The sequence below is a fragment of the Trifolium pratense genome, linkage group LG5, assembly GCF_020283565.1.
Source record: "Trifolium pratense cultivar HEN17-A07 linkage group LG5, ARS_RC_1.1, whole genome shotgun sequence".
Taxonomy (NCBI): Eukaryota; Viridiplantae; Streptophyta; class Magnoliopsida; order Fabales; family Fabaceae; genus Trifolium; species Trifolium pratense.
The window spans coordinates 35,315,038-35,330,687 of NC_060063.1; the positions used below are offsets into that span (position 1 = coordinate 35,315,038).

Consider the following 15,650-nt stretch of genomic DNA (forward strand, 5'->3'; position numbering starts at 1 on the left):
TTGGTATTGTGGTCAAATTTTTACATATATCTATCATATGTATAGGAATTTCTTGATCCCATATATAGTGTATTAATTTTCAATATTTAGCTTGAGGTTCTTCAGTTAACTTTATTGCCGACATGTGATGTTCTAAAATTTGTTTGTTAATCATGACTCCAAAGTTTTCACAGTGAAGGACAAGTTGAGTAACATTTTCACAGGAAAATAATCATTGAATATAACAAAAATCTTTAATGGTTGAGATGTTTCCAGCTTGAAACATCACACATAACTTAGGAGACATGGTGTAACAAGAAAGACCTGCATTGAGTTTCATTAAACACTTTTTAGGGAAGACAATCTCACAAGCTTCGCAACTAAGCCAATGAGTTCCAACATAACTGAATAATAGAAATTCTGATTAATGCATCATTTCCTACACAATTATTCAAACTAAATTTCATGAATCTAGGGATATCTACAACCATACAAACAATGTCGGAATTAAAAGCACCTTTGGAGAGTAAAAATTGAAACTTTGGGAGAAGTATGTCTTTTTGGGTATCACAGGAAGGAAGCCAGGGATCTCTTTTGATGATGTTGTGAATATCTGAATCAGAGTGAAACCGTGAGTTGTGAAGAAATTGAGAACTGATTCAGATTTCCTCCCGCCCACCAACCCTGTTTTCAAATGAATGTCAATATCCATTATTCACCAACTTAACCTTAATCAAGGTCTGCACCTCGGTAACAATGGGGAATGTTATTATTATATCCATTCACATTCAACTCTTCTAGTAGTTGAGTTAAGTCTCCAGTAATCTATACACATTCTCCATCCAGTAAAAGTGCGAGTTGCAATCAATCATTACACACTACAGCCGAATGGCGAATGTGTATTGATTACTGGAAACTTAACTCAAAATCCTCCACCAAGGAACCAATGCATCAATTGTTCTCTCACTTTTTGGTAAAAATAGTATGTAATCAAAACAAATACAAAACTCATAAGCTAAAAAATTCTAGGGAAATTCTTATTTCATACTAAAATTACAATTAAAGAATTATAATGCTCTAAAAACACATCAAACTAATTCTGAACTACAATTAGGAAACATTAGTGAAGAATTTGAAGCCTCAGTACCACAGCCAAGAAATTTACATCAAAGAATAAATCTACTCAGACGGTAATTCCAGTTCAAGTATTATCATCATCAGCTTCACTAAAACAACAAAATAATAATAATAATAATAATAATTTGAAATGTAATCACACAAATCGGCTCTGCAAAATCATAGTAAATAAGATAAGCAGATTCCTATCAGAATGCGAAACAAATGAAAAGCACTATTAATTTTGGTCCAATCATAGCATCTTTGATCAGAACATATAGCTATCAGAGACGTGGCATCAGACCTAATCAGTAAACACAACAAACAGTAATAAAAAAACTAAAAGTGAAAAAAAATCCTCAGGAGACCCGTTTCAAATCTCACACACAGTCCCGCAAATAACGATCTCGACTGATAACAACAATATGTTAATCGGCGGATGAGATCGTTCTTTGAAACAGAACTGCTGTTTAGAGTGTCATACGGCACTTCCTATCAATTTATGGGAGATCCTCTTCACTGGATAATTTATAGATCAAAAGCAATAAATAAATAATCTGTTACAATTATTAACTTACAATAATAGAGAGTTAAAATGAAAAGAATAGTATATGTAATGCAGCAATCCGGTAAATCTTGACACAGTAAAAAAAAAGTGCAAGTGAATTTGATGGTACTAACAACATAATTAGTGTTGCAAACGAAGAAATTGCCTCAAAACATTCATGTTAAACACCGTTAAGGGACAGAGTGTATTTGGTTAAAAATAATTGATTAAATAAAAATAAAAAAAATGTTACAGTACTAAAGGGCCTGAAATATCATTAAAAAAATCAAATTCAGACGAGTGAGCCTGTAAAATAATAATTGATATTCGCAAGTATGTGAATATAATTGATTAAACCGTGGAATTAACAAAATTTAATCAAGAAGCTGACTTGCGTTTTCAAGAAAAAATTAGTTGAATTTCAGATATATGAAACACAAAAATCAGTTAAACACATGAGAAAATAAGTATCTACATACAAACAATATCAATGAAGATACAAAAAATCGATAAGAATAAAGCAGAAGAAAAAGAGGAACATAACACATATGATTTGAGTGTGTTACTCAAACTCTGAGCATGCGGTGGTTATATATGGAATCAGGGAGGTTACTAGGGTTTTGTTCACACAACCCGTAAAATATGGGCCGGGTTTTCAGCAGTTACACTTACACGCCTGAAAATAGTTTGTTTCGTACTCTAGCTTCCGAAACCCTAAATTCCGAAGTATGCCTCAAAACAAAATCACAAATTAAATCCTCAAAAACTCTATACCCTAAATCCCCAAATTAATGTTCAATCAAAACCCTAAACAGTTTGTTGTAAATGAGGATCAAAATCAAATCAAGTTTACGATTCTTAAAATAATTATTAAAAGTTATTCTGATAAAAAAAATTACTGGGAGAAGACGATTTTTATCGATGATAAAAGTTTTTTTTGAACCACCGATGATAAAAGTTTTAAAATCAAGTTATTAGTGATTAAAAATTCATGGGATAAGGATAACCACAATATATCACTAATTAATTATAGGCAAATGCTAAATAGTGCCCCGGGCAGGCACTCTTTAAGGCTTAAATAGTAAGTCTTTTATAGAATTTTTATCGGAATGCGTAAAGTCAACGCATTAAAATTTGTAGTGTTTAACTTTTTGAATAAAAATTTTTTTTAAATGAAATGCTTAAAGAGTGTCCCGGGTGCACTCATTAGCAAGACCCTTAATTATATACCGGATAACTAAACTGTTCATCGCCATATTAAAATTGCTACAATGTTGTATTTAAATAATACACGTGGAACGCATGGAAAGAATCACACGAAATTTACAAACTTACCGGGAAAAAAAACACGAAATTTACCAAAATTAATTTTCCCAATTTTTTTAAAAATCAATAAATTAATCAATTAAAAGAATAACACACACATTTCCGACCAAGATCCCCCACGAAACAAAACGCACGGAACGCGCGTCCCGTGCTCTCAGCTGGGTATATTACTAGTTTGTCGCTTATGTTACTATACCTTGGTTTTTTTGGATAAATAGGAATTGAAAAAGAGAGAAGAAGAAGAAGAAGACATGTTAATAGAATCATAAATGTGGAAGAGTGAGTTTTCATTCTCATGATCTATGATCTATGATTTGATTCTTTCTCTTCTTCGCCACCGCAAAATGATCTTTTGTGATCACTAAGTGTGTTCTTCGTTCTTGGCCATAAACCACCGTTTTGGATCCTACGAAACGAAAGGGATTGATTATTATACATAAGCTATCCTTATGCACCATGCATAAGTTACTTAGTGCACCCCCCAAATTACTTGTGCACCCCCCAAATTACTAGCACACCCCCAAATTTCTCATACACCCCCCAAATTTCTCATGCACCCCCAAATTTCTCATGTACCCCCAAAATTTCTCGCACACCCCCAATATGACTTTTGCCCCCCAATTTTATTTTTTTGGTCCCCTCCACATTTCTAGTCTAAACCATTTTGTTGTGGGAATGGTTTCAGAGATATGCACTCCAAAACCATTAAGTGTATAAGATGGTTTTAGAGTACAACCCTATAATTAGAATACAAACAATAATTGTGATTTGAAACCATTTAACCAACATAATGGTTTCCAGAATTTTTAAAACCATATAAACACACATAAAACCATTTTACAATACAAATGGTTTCAGTGTATAACTATCTGAAACCATTTAACCAACATAATGGTTTCCAGAATTTTTAAAACCATTAAAACACACATAAAACCATTTTACAATACAAATGGTTTCAGTGTATAACTATCTGAAACCATTTAACCAGCATAATGGTTTCCAGAATTTTTGAAACCATAAAAACACACATAAAACTATTTTACAATACAAATGGTTTTAGTGTATAACTATCTGAAACCATTTAACTGATTTTAAATAATGATTATAATTGTACAAAAAAAAAACAATTATGATTCTAATTATAGGTTGTACTTCAAAACCATCTTATGCACTTAATGGTTTTGGAGTGTATATTTTTGAAACCATTCCCACAGCAAAATGGTTTAGGCTTGAAATATGGGGGGTTAAAAAAAAATGGGTAAATGATCATTTACCCCCCTGCAAAATAAGGAAATTTTCATTTACCCCCTTGCACAGATTTTTTTTCTGTTTACCCCCCTGCAAAAAATAGATTCTCTCATTTCGCCCCCTGGGTGTACAGTAGAACAAGTGACTGTGCAAATTTGCTGACGTGGCTTGTACACATGGAAAAAAATCATTTATATTTATTTTTAAATTCCACGTCAGATAATTTTTTTTTCAAAAAAAAAAAAAATTCATACAAAATTTAAAAAACGATTTTTTTTTTTTTCTTTCAAAATTTTAAAAAAAATTTCCTAGAAAAAACTTTTTTTTTTTTCGTACAAAATTATTGAGTTTTTTTTTTCCTAAAATAGAATAAAAAATGAATTTTCTTATTTTACTCCTAAAATAAAAAAAAAAAACAGAATCTTCGCCGTAATCATTTGCTTCCACCGTCATGATTGTATTTGTCGTCGTCTTCTTCAATCGCCGAAATCATCTTCTACTTCATTATTGTCTTCTGCTTCTTTATATTTTTCTAGTTTTAGGGCAAATGGTTTTGATAGAAGGGGAAAACACCAATAAAACTTGTTTTTCTATTTTATATTTTTTTTTAAAATCTTTTTCTATTTTTTTTAATTCAAAAAGAATAACAAAAAATAAAGTTTTGTTTTTAAAAAATAAAGATTATGTTTTTTTTAATTCAAAAAGTTTGAAAATAAATCTTTAAAATTTTTATTTCGGAGTAAATCTTTATTTTGGGAGAAAAATAAGAAAATTCATTTTTTTTTTATTTTGGGAGGAAATTTTTTTTTTGTTGGAAATTTTTTTAAAATCATTTGTATGAAAAAAAATTAATTTTTTTTGTAGGAATTTTTTTAAAAAATTTTGGGGAAAAAAAACAGAATTTTTTTTATTTTGTAGGAAATTTTTTATTTTTTTTTTAAAAATATTATCTGACGTGGAATTTAAAAAATAAATATAAATGATTTTTTCCACATGTACAAGCCATGTCAACAGGTTTGCATAGTCACTTGTCCTGCTGTACACCCAGGGGGCGAAATGAGGGAATCTATTTTTTGCAAGGGGGTAAACAGAAAAAAAATTTGTGCAGGGGGGTAAACGAAAATTTGCTTATTTTGCAGGGGGGTAAATGATCATTTACCCAAAAAAAATTGGGCGCACAAGTCATTTGGGGTGCGTGAAAAATTTTGGGGGGTGCGCTAGAAATTTGGGGGTGCGCGAAAAATTGGGGGGTGCATGAGAAATTTGGGGGGTGCACGAGAAATTTGGGGGGGTGTGAGATTAGGTGTGAGTGTGAGTTGAGATTGACTAGGATTATTACATGTGGATGCTCAATCTAATGGATGTTATTGACTTATGTACCATGCATAAGGATTACACTTATGTATAATAACTTCTCCCGAAACGAAATATATTAATTACTGAATATAGAAACCAAAGTATCCTTGGTCCAAAAATGGGGGTATTTTGGAATTTTTGGGGGAGGTTTGAAGGTAACTAGGGGGGCTAAAAAGTAAAAAACTTCATCCCCTCTTCTCAATATATTAACAGACCTAAAAATTTTACCAAAAACACAATCTCTAAATAACTTGTAATCTACCAACATTCAGGGCGGAGCCAGGATTTCAAATTTGGGTGGACAACACGAAATTTACCAAAATTAATTTTCCCAATTTTTTTAAAAATCAATAAATTAATCAATTAAAAGAATAACACACACATTTCCGACCAAGATCCCCCACGAAACAAAACGCACGGAACGCGCGTCCCGTGCTCTCAGCCGGGTATATTACTAGTTTGTCGCTTATGTTACTATACCGTGGTTTTTTTGGATAAATAGGAATTGAAAAAGAGAGAAGAAGAAGACATGTTAATAGAATCATAAATGTGGAAGAGTGAGTTTTCATTCTCATGATCTATGATCTATGATTTGATTCTTTCTCTTCTTCGCCACCGCAAAATGATCTTTTGTGATCACTAAGTGTGTTCTTCGTTTTGGCCATAAACCACCGTTTTGGATCCTACGAAACGAAAGGGATTGGTTATTATACATAAGCTATCCTTATGCACCATGCATAAGTTACTTAGTGCACCCCCCAAATTACTTGTGCACCCCCCAAATTACTAGCACACCCCCAAATTTCTCATACACCCCCCAAATTACTTGTGCACCCCCAAATTTCTCATGCACCCCCAAAATTTCTCGCACACCCCCAATATGACTTTTGCCCCCCAATTTTATTTTTTTGGTCCCCTCCACATTTCTAGTCTAAACCATTTTGTTGTAGGAATGGTTTCAGAGATATGCACTCCAAAACCATTAAGTGTATAAGATGGTTTTAGAGTACAACCCTATAATTAGAATACAAACAATAATTGTGATTTGAAACCATTTAACCAACATAATGGTTTCCAGAATTTTTAAAACCATATAAACACACATAAAACCATTTTACAATACAAATGGTTTCAGTGTATAACTATCTGAAACCATTTAACCAACATAATGGTTTCCAGAATTTTTAAAACCATTAAAACACACATAAAACCATTTTACAATACAAATGGTTTCAGTGTATAACTATCTGAAACCATTTAACCAGCATAATGGTTTCCAGAATTTTTGAAACCATAAAAACACACATAAAACTATTTTACAATACAAATGGTTTTAGTGTATAACTATCTGAAACCATTTAACTGGTTTTAAATAATGATTATAATTGTACAAAAAAAAAACAATTATGATTCTAATTATAGGTTGTACTTCAAAACCATCTTATGCACTTAATGGTTTTGGAGTGTATATTTTTGAAACCATTCCCACAGCAAAATGGTTTAGGCTTGAAATATGGGGGGTTAAAAAAAAATTGGGCGCACAAGTCATTTGGGGGTGCGTGAAAAATTTTGGGGGGTGCGCTAGAAATTTGGGGGTGCGCGAAAAATTGGGGGGTGCATGAGAAATTTGGGGGGTGCACGAGAAATTTGGGGGGGTGTGAGATTAGGTGTGAGTGTGAGTTGAGATTGGCTAGGATTATTACATGTGGATGCTCAATCTAATGGATGTTATTGACTTATGTACCATGCATAAGGATTACACTTATGTATAATAACTTCTCCCGAAACGAAATATATTAATTACTGAATATAGAAACCAAAGTATCCTTGGTCCAAAAATGGGGGTATTTTGGAATTTTTGGGGGAGGTTTGAAGGTAACTAGGGGGGCTAAAAAGTAAAAAACTTCATCCCCTCTTCTCAATATATTAACAGACCTAAAAATTTTACCAAAAACACAATCTCTAAATAACTTGTAATCTACCAACATTCAGGGCGGAGCCAGGATTTCAAATTTGGGTGGACAACACGAAATTTACCAAAATTAATTTTCCCAATTTTTTTAAAAATCAATAAATTAATCAATTAAAAGAATAACACACACATTTCCGACCAAGATCCCCCCACGAAACAAAACGCACGGAACGCGTGTCCCGTGCTCTCAGCCGGGTATATTACTAGTTTGTCGCTTATGTTACTATACCGTGGTTTTTTTGGATAAATAGGAATTGAAAAATAGAGAAGAAGAAGAAGAAGAAGACATGTTAATAGAATCATAAATGTGGAAGAGTGAGTTTTCATTCTCATGATCTATGATCTATGATTTGATTCTTTCTCTTCTTCGCCACCGCAAAATGATCTTTTGTGATCACTAAGTGTGTTCTTCGTTCTTGGCCATAAACCACCGTTTTGGATCCTACGAAACGAAATATATTAATTACTGAATATAGAAACCAAAGTATCCTTGGTCCAAAAATGGGGGCATTTTGGAATTTTTGGGGGAGGTTTGAAGGTAACTAGGGGGCCTAAAAAGTAAAAAACTTCATCCCCTCTTCTCAATATATTAACAGGCCTAAAAATTTTACCAAAAACACAATCTCTAAATAACTTGTAATCTACCAACATTCAGGGGCGGAGCCAGGATTTCAAATTTGGGTGGACCGTCAGTAATTAATGCATAATTTAAGGAAAAAATGTAAATTTTTCTAATGTGCAATATATTAATATATAAAAAAATGCAAAAAAGAACATACAAATAATTACAATTTTCTCATATTTAAGTAAAATAGAATTAACACTATATCTATTATAGAAGGTACTAGGTAGCAAATTAAAAGAAAAAAGCTTCATATCTAAGAGAAAATTCCTAAAAAAAAAAGAGAAATAATAATGATCTCTTTAAAAAGAAACTTTGTCGATTAAAATTGATAAGGTCTAAGACTCTAAGATACTCCTCTTAACAAGAAAGAGGATGTTCATTGAAAATTATAAGATATAAATATTTAATATATTAGACAGTAAACTGTATAAAGGCATGCATTATTTTTATAGAAGTGTTGGACATTGTATGTATGATTAGAGAGTTATATGTAAAAGTGTATATAAGTATATTAATATTGTTATTATTTTATTATGATATGATTGAAAAAGTCAAAGAAACTAACACTATGTTTAGCATGCATATACTAAAAGAAGTTTTAAAGAAACTTGGGAGGACTGTGGCCACCGTGTGTCCCCCATGTCCCTCTGTCACTGCCGACATTATGTCACCCATTTAAAAAATTACGGGCACTAATGTTATCTCCCAAAAAAACAATGACGATTTAATTCACAAAACCGCTCAGGAATACTGCTTAACATTTTTCTTTAAAAAAAAGGTTAAATTGCACTTTTGGCCCCCTAAGTTTCAGAAACTTGCAATTTTGGCCCCTTATGTTTCAAAATAGCACTTCTAGCCCCTTAAGTTTCAGAAAGTTGCGATTTTGTCCCCCTATGTTTCAAAATAGCAATTTTGGCCCCCCTAAGTTTCAGTAGTTGCGATTTTGGCCACCTATGTTTCAAAATAGCACTTTTGACCCCCTATCTTTACCCCTTTTGCAAAACGTCAATTTTGATCGAGTCAAAGTTGATGTGGCAAGTCACTTAAGTGACTCAGCTGCCACGTCAGCATTTTTTTGTCATCTTATAATTAAAAAAACTAAGAATAAAAAAATAAAAGGAAGAAGTCACGTGCATTAAATTTATTTTTTCACTAACACATATATAATCTCAAATCCTAAATAATTAACCTAATTCTTCGTGACGTTTATTCAAAAGGATTTCTCACTATACGTAAAAAAAAAACCCTAATCCCAAATCCAAAAATAGGAAACAATGGAAATTGGAAACCCTTCGTGCTTTTTATTATGTCATTTTGATTATGTTATTTTGATTATGTAATGACTTCTTATATGTAATGACTTAATTTGTTATGTCATTTTGATTTAGAAAAGTGTCTTGAACTTCTATTTTGAATGTAATTTCTTATATGTAATAAGTTTGACTTGTTATGTCATTTTAATTATGTTATTTTGCCTCTGCAGTTTATGCTTAACAGGTTTATATATTATTATGCCACATCAACTTTGACTTGGTCAAAATTGACTTTTTGCAAAAAGGGTAAAGATAGGGGGTCAAAAGTGCTATTTTGAAACATAGGGGGTCAAAATTGCAGCTTTCTGAAACTTAGGGGGCCAAAAATGCTATTTTAAAACATAAGGGGTCAAAATCGCAACTTTTTGAAATTTATGGGGTCAAAAGTGCTATTTTGAAACATAAGGGGCCAAAATTGCAAGTTTCTGAAACTTAGGGGGCCAAAAGTGCAATTTAGCCTAAAAAAAAATAGTCAAACCTATGTTAAAATACTAAATATCTTGCTGGTTACTCCGAGAGACATAAGTGCCCAATAGGGAACCAAATGTCTTAATTGCTAAGCTAGAATCACAAAATTATGGAAGGCTTAGACAAACATCTGCTTTACACAAACCGTATAAAATCAAGTTGGTCCTGTTTATATAAAATTAAAATGTCATTATCAGCCACAAATCAAACGTTTTACAAATGTGATTTGTCATGATTCTCCTATGCTATTTTCCTTCTCCTCTCCCACCTTCATCATAGTGCCATATAACTTCAATAGATGAGTGGTTTCCTCCTCGTTAAAACAGAACACAAATCTTTCCAAAAATACTTTCTCAGACACATAAAATGGAGAAAGCAAGCTAGCACTCCCACTCCCACTTCTCAAACCCTTAGTTTGAAGACAAAAGACAACCATAGCTCTAAATGGAACGATCATTTTCTCCAAAGTGTATCAATAAAAAAATCCCTGGTCTCTTAGGAAGATAAGAAGAATCCCAACCTAAATCATTAACCAAAAACCGCATCACCCTATTGATTTTATCGGTCGAAACTAACACATTTCGGCTGCTTCTTAATAGCTTCCAAAATAGTTTCCACGGACCAACCCCATTTCTTAAAAGTGTCAATTTTCTCATCCCATTTGGATTTACTAAAACCTATCTTAGCAAGCAAGGCATCACCAAAATATTTTTTAGAAGAATCAAACCCCATGTTTTTTAATTCCTCCACCGTCTCCTACAAAACCCTAGGAATCCAAACGATAACATTCAGTCTAACATGAAGAATTCTAAAAATACCCGAATCACAAACACTTTTATCAACCATTAAATTAATATTAGGAATCACATAATCACTAAAAAGCAAAGAAGGATATGCAATTACAGAAGCAATAGCACTTTGATCCGATTTAAGGAACCAATTTACCGATTTATAAATAGGGATAACATGATTATTCAAACTGCATTTCATGAATCTAGAGTAAACTACAACGATGTGAACAATGTCGGAATTAGAAGCCATGGTTCTCTTTTGATGATGTAACGATGTGAACAATGTCGGAATTAGAAGCCATGGTTCTCTTTTGATGATGTTGTGAATATCTGAATCAGAGTGAAACCGTGAGTTGTGAAGAAATTGAGAACTGATTCAGATTTCCTCCGGCCCACCATCCCTGTTTTCAAATGAATGTCAATATCCATTATCCACCAACTTAACCAAGAGGCCAATAATCAAGGTCGGTCTGCAACTAGGTAACAATGGGGAAAGTTATTATTATATCCATTCACATCCAACTCTTCTAGTAGTTGAGTTAAGTCTCCGGTAATCTATACACATTCTCCATCCAGTAAAAGTGCGAGTTGCAATCAATCATTACACACCACAGTCGCCAAATGGCGAATGTGTATTGATTACTGGAGACTTAACTCAAAATCCTCCACCAAGGAACCAATGCATCAATTGGTTCTCTCACTTTTTGGTAAAAATAGTATGTATTCAAAACAAATACAAAACTCATAAGCTAAAAAATTCTAGGGAAATTCTTATTTCATACTAAAATTACAATTAAAGAATTATAATGCTCTAAAAACATATCAAACTAATTCTGAACTACAATTAGGAAACATTAATGAAGAATTTGAAGCCTCAGTACCACAGCCAAGAAATTTACATCAAAGAATAAATCTATTCAGACGGTAATTCCAGATCAAGTTTTATCATCATCAGCTTCACTAAAACAACAAAATAATAATAAAAATTTGAAATGTAATCGCACAAATCGGCTCTGCAAAATCATAGTAAATAAGATAAGCAGATTCCTATCAGAATGCGAAACAAATGAAAAACACTATTAATTTTGGTCCAATCATAGCATCTTTGATCAGAGCATATAGCTATCAGAGACGTGGCATCAGACCTAATCAGTAAACACAACAAACAGTAATAAAAAAACTAAAAGTGAAAAAAATCCTCAGGAGACCCGTTTCAAATCTCACACACAGTTCCGTAAAGAACGATCTCGGCCGATAACAACAATATGTTAATCGGTGGATGAGATCATTTAAACGGAACTGCTGTTTAGAGTGTCATACGGCACTTCCTATCAATTAATGGGAGATCCTCCTCACTGGATTAGTATAAACAAAAAAAAAATAAACGAATAAATAATAAAAAAAATGTTTAGCATATGCAGCAGTTCGGTAAATCTCGACACAGTAAAAAAGTGCGAGTGAATTTGATTGAACTAACAACATAATTAGTTTTGCAAACGAAGAAATTGCCTCAAAACATTAGTGTTAAACACGGTTAAGGGACAGAGTGAGTTTGCTTAAAAATAATTGATTAAATAAAAAAAAATGTTACAGTACTAAAGGGTCTGAAATATCATGAAAAAATCCAATTCAGACGAGTGAGCCTGTAAAACCAATTGATATTCGCAAGTATATAAATATAATTGATTTAAACCGTAGAATTAACAAGATTTAACCAAGAAGCTGACTTGCGATTTCAAGAAAAAATTATATGAAACACAGAAATCAATTAAACACATAAGAAAAGAACTATCTACATATAAATTAAATCAATGAAGATACAAAAAATCGATAAGAATAAAGCAGAAGAAAAAGAGGAACACAATATATGAGTGTGATACACATACTCTGAGCGTGTGGTGATTATATAGGGAATCAGGGAGGCTGTTAGGGTTTTGTTCACACAACCAGTAAATATGGGCCGGGTTTGACCTGGACCTCTGAAGCCCATTTGCTTTGTAACTTTGAAAAAAACTTTTTCTACCCCAACAATCTTCACTTTACCCCAACATTTTTCTAAAAATACCCAATATACCCTTATTAAAAATTAATATATTTTAAAAAAATAATTTTTATCGTATTATACTGTTCCGGTAGAATTTTCATCCTCACGAAAAACTGTTTCGGTAAGTATTTATCCTTATCGGTAAGTTAACTTTACCGATACACTTTTTAAAAAGTGTTCCGGTATGTTAATATTACCGGTACACTTTTTATAACGTTTCCGGTATGTTTATTTTACCGGTACACTTTTTAAAAAGTGTTCCGGTACCGGAACACTTTTTAAAAAGTGTACCGGTATGTTAATTATATTTCGTTTATCATTATACATACCGGTACACTTTTTTAAAGTGTTCCGGTAGTAAAAGTGTTCCGGTATGTAATAAGTGCACCGGTATGTTATTCTTAATTTTTTAAATTTTAATTTGTTTTTTTATTTTTAAACAGATATGGCTTATCTCGGCGATACAAGTCAAATGTTGGTAGATACTACGGATGTTTTTACAACTCATCAAAAATTTCCTACCCCAGATGATGTTGTCAAATGGGCTCGAGATGTTGGAGATGCCAATAAAGTCGGTATTATCATTACTCGGTCGGATAAAAAGAACGGAATAAGAGGAAGAAATGACAAGTTGATTTTGGGTTGTGACAAAGGTGGAAAGTATGACTCTTCAGAAAGTTCCACGACAACTGCATCGAAAAAGTGTAATTGTCCATTTAAAATTAGAGTTGCACCTTCAACAGATGGTTCAGGATGGAAAGTTCAGGTTCTCAAATATCTAAATTCGTTAGTAACGTTTATTGTGTTAAAAAATATTTTATGTCAAAAAAATACAATGCCTACTTTAGTAACGTTCATTGTGTCAAAAAATAATGTATTGAAGTACAAAAAACATTTGATCGATAAAGTTCATAATCTAAATAAAGTACACGATATAGTAAAAATAGTTCAACAAAATACACAATCCAAAAATAAAACTACATAAACCAGTGTTCAAAAAAACATAACAATAAAAAACTAGTCATGGGTATGCACCACGACATACATCTAGTGCAAAAAAAAGCTCCTCAAATCCCTCATCATCCCTATCAGCGTCTATCCTCGTCAGAAATGTCTCAAGCGCGCCTCGAGCCATACCTCTCCATCTCCGCTCACGCTGTAGTGCAGTTTCTTGTGGTGCATCATCTGCTGGTGCATCGTCTACTGATGTATCTGGTGCAGGTGCAGGTGCATAGTGCGGAACTGGTGGTGCTCCATGTGGTCCATCAACAGGGCGACACAGTCTAGGATGTGATACCCTATAGTACCAGGACATGTAATCAGGTACAGTCTCAAAAGCATATGTCACTGGACGTGTCGGCTGAAGGATCCAATCAACGGACGCGTGATAACCAATCCAGTCGCTATCAATATCAGAATAGGCAGGAGCTAGAGGTGGTGGTGGTGGTATATACTGTACAAATCCAAACTGCCTAATACACCTCTCGGGCAAGTAAGGAACTACCGTGGATCCACGCAGATGACCACTATACAGAGTAATCAGATCAAAAGGAATGCTACCTCTGTGAGTCTAAAACGGACGCCATATCACGTCATCAGGGGTCAGTGCATCCAATATAGGCTGATACTCGGGGAGCTTGGTCTTCCCTTGCTTATACATCCACCGCATAGCTCGAGGAAAGCCAGGATCATCACAATTAAGTCCCGACGCAGCCCTTCTACCAAGGGTAGGAAAATACTCGTGAATCCAACACTGTTACAAAAAAGAGAAAAAAAAGAAAAAAGAAAATTGTTAACAACGCAACAAAGAGAAAAGAAAATTAAATTACGCAACAAAGATAAAAACAAAATTTAATTACACAGCAAAGAGAAAAAAAATTTAATTACGCAATATTTAAATTATGTCTTTGTAGTGAGTGTCGCATACCTGAAGAAGTGTCGCATACCCTGCAATGGCCATCGTAGAAAACACGGATGCATCGTTCAAGTTATCGTATAAACAAACCAATGCAATACTGGCCCACGAAAATGTATGGACTGCAGACAAATCACTAAACAGAAGTAGCCATTTGGCATCCACATGTGTATAACTCTTATCGGCCAGAATGGTACATCCCACCAACATCAACATCCATGCCCTAGCTGCGCAGTCATGTTTCCCGTAGAAATTGACATTCCTCATATAGCCACTGCTGTGAAAAATAACCACCCCTCTGCGCTACAGTCTCTCGCAATGCAAATTCATACTCCTCTCCTAACAACTCAGCTGCAAGTTCCGCAGCTTGTTCCTGAGAAACTGATACAGGAGTATAAAACTGACCCCTAATAGGTAGATGCAGAAGACATGCCACATCGTCCAAAGTAATAGTCATATCGCCGAACGGCATGTGAAATGACGACGTCTCAGGGTGCCACCTCTCAACAAATGCGGATATAAGCTGCGGATCGGTAAGTTTCAAGCTAGTCCGCCAAGCCAGCACAACCCCGAAATATTCAACCACCCTTGAATAACTTCAGGATGGTGATCAGGAATCCTGTCAGCTAACTTTTTTCCTAAAGATGCTATTCGCAGCTCAATTCTGTCACCTTCGGCACGTTCCTACATATATTTAAAAAAATATATTGTGAATAATAAAATTAGACCGAATAAATGGAAGCATACCATAAGACATTGAAAATGAACTATAATAATATTTTAACACTAAATTTGTATGCAAAATAAGGATTTAACAGTTGTAACGAGAGGAGTTAAGAAAAAACAATGAGAGAGAGAGGTAGAGAGAGAGAGAGGCGCTGCTTCTAGGGCTTACCTAGGGCAGTCGTGCCGGTCATCGCCTTCACCGAAAGCAAGGCAAAAACGGGGGG

At 33.7% G+C, this 15,650-nt stretch overlaps 1 long non-coding RNA gene and 6 other non-coding genes across 7 annotated transcripts; all 7 read right to left on the reverse strand.

Annotated features, from left to right (window-relative positions):
• Positions 1-290: 290 nt before the first annotated feature.
• Positions 291-12,638, reverse strand: LOC123885474. Its single transcript, XR_006801166.1, has 2 exons — positions 11,187-12,638; positions 291-707 (listed from the first exon to the last, which is right to left on the reverse strand). It is a non-coding gene; the product is annotated as an uncharacterized LOC123885474 (long non-coding RNA).
• Positions 1,112-1,203, reverse strand: LOC123887836. The gene has a single exon (XR_006801827.1). It is a non-coding gene; the product is annotated as a small nucleolar RNA snoR77Y (small nucleolar RNA).
• On the reverse strand, positions 1,245-1,400 carry LOC123887845. Its single transcript, XR_006801835.1, has one exon. It is a non-coding gene; the product is annotated as a small nucleolar RNA snoR2/U65 (small nucleolar RNA).
• LOC123887824 lies at positions 1,450-1,621 on the reverse strand. The gene has a single exon (XR_006801817.1). It is a non-coding gene; the product is annotated as a small nucleolar RNA Z112 (small nucleolar RNA).
• Positions 11,608-11,699, reverse strand: LOC123887835. The gene has a single exon (XR_006801826.1). It is a non-coding gene; the product is annotated as a small nucleolar RNA snoR77Y (small nucleolar RNA).
• Positions 11,732-11,887, reverse strand: LOC123887843. The gene has a single exon (XR_006801833.1). It is a non-coding gene; the product is annotated as a small nucleolar RNA snoR2/U65 (small nucleolar RNA).
• Positions 11,936-12,103, reverse strand: LOC123887823. Its single transcript, XR_006801816.1, has one exon. It is a non-coding gene; the product is annotated as a small nucleolar RNA Z112 (small nucleolar RNA).
• Positions 12,639-15,650: the final 3,012 nt, after the last annotated feature.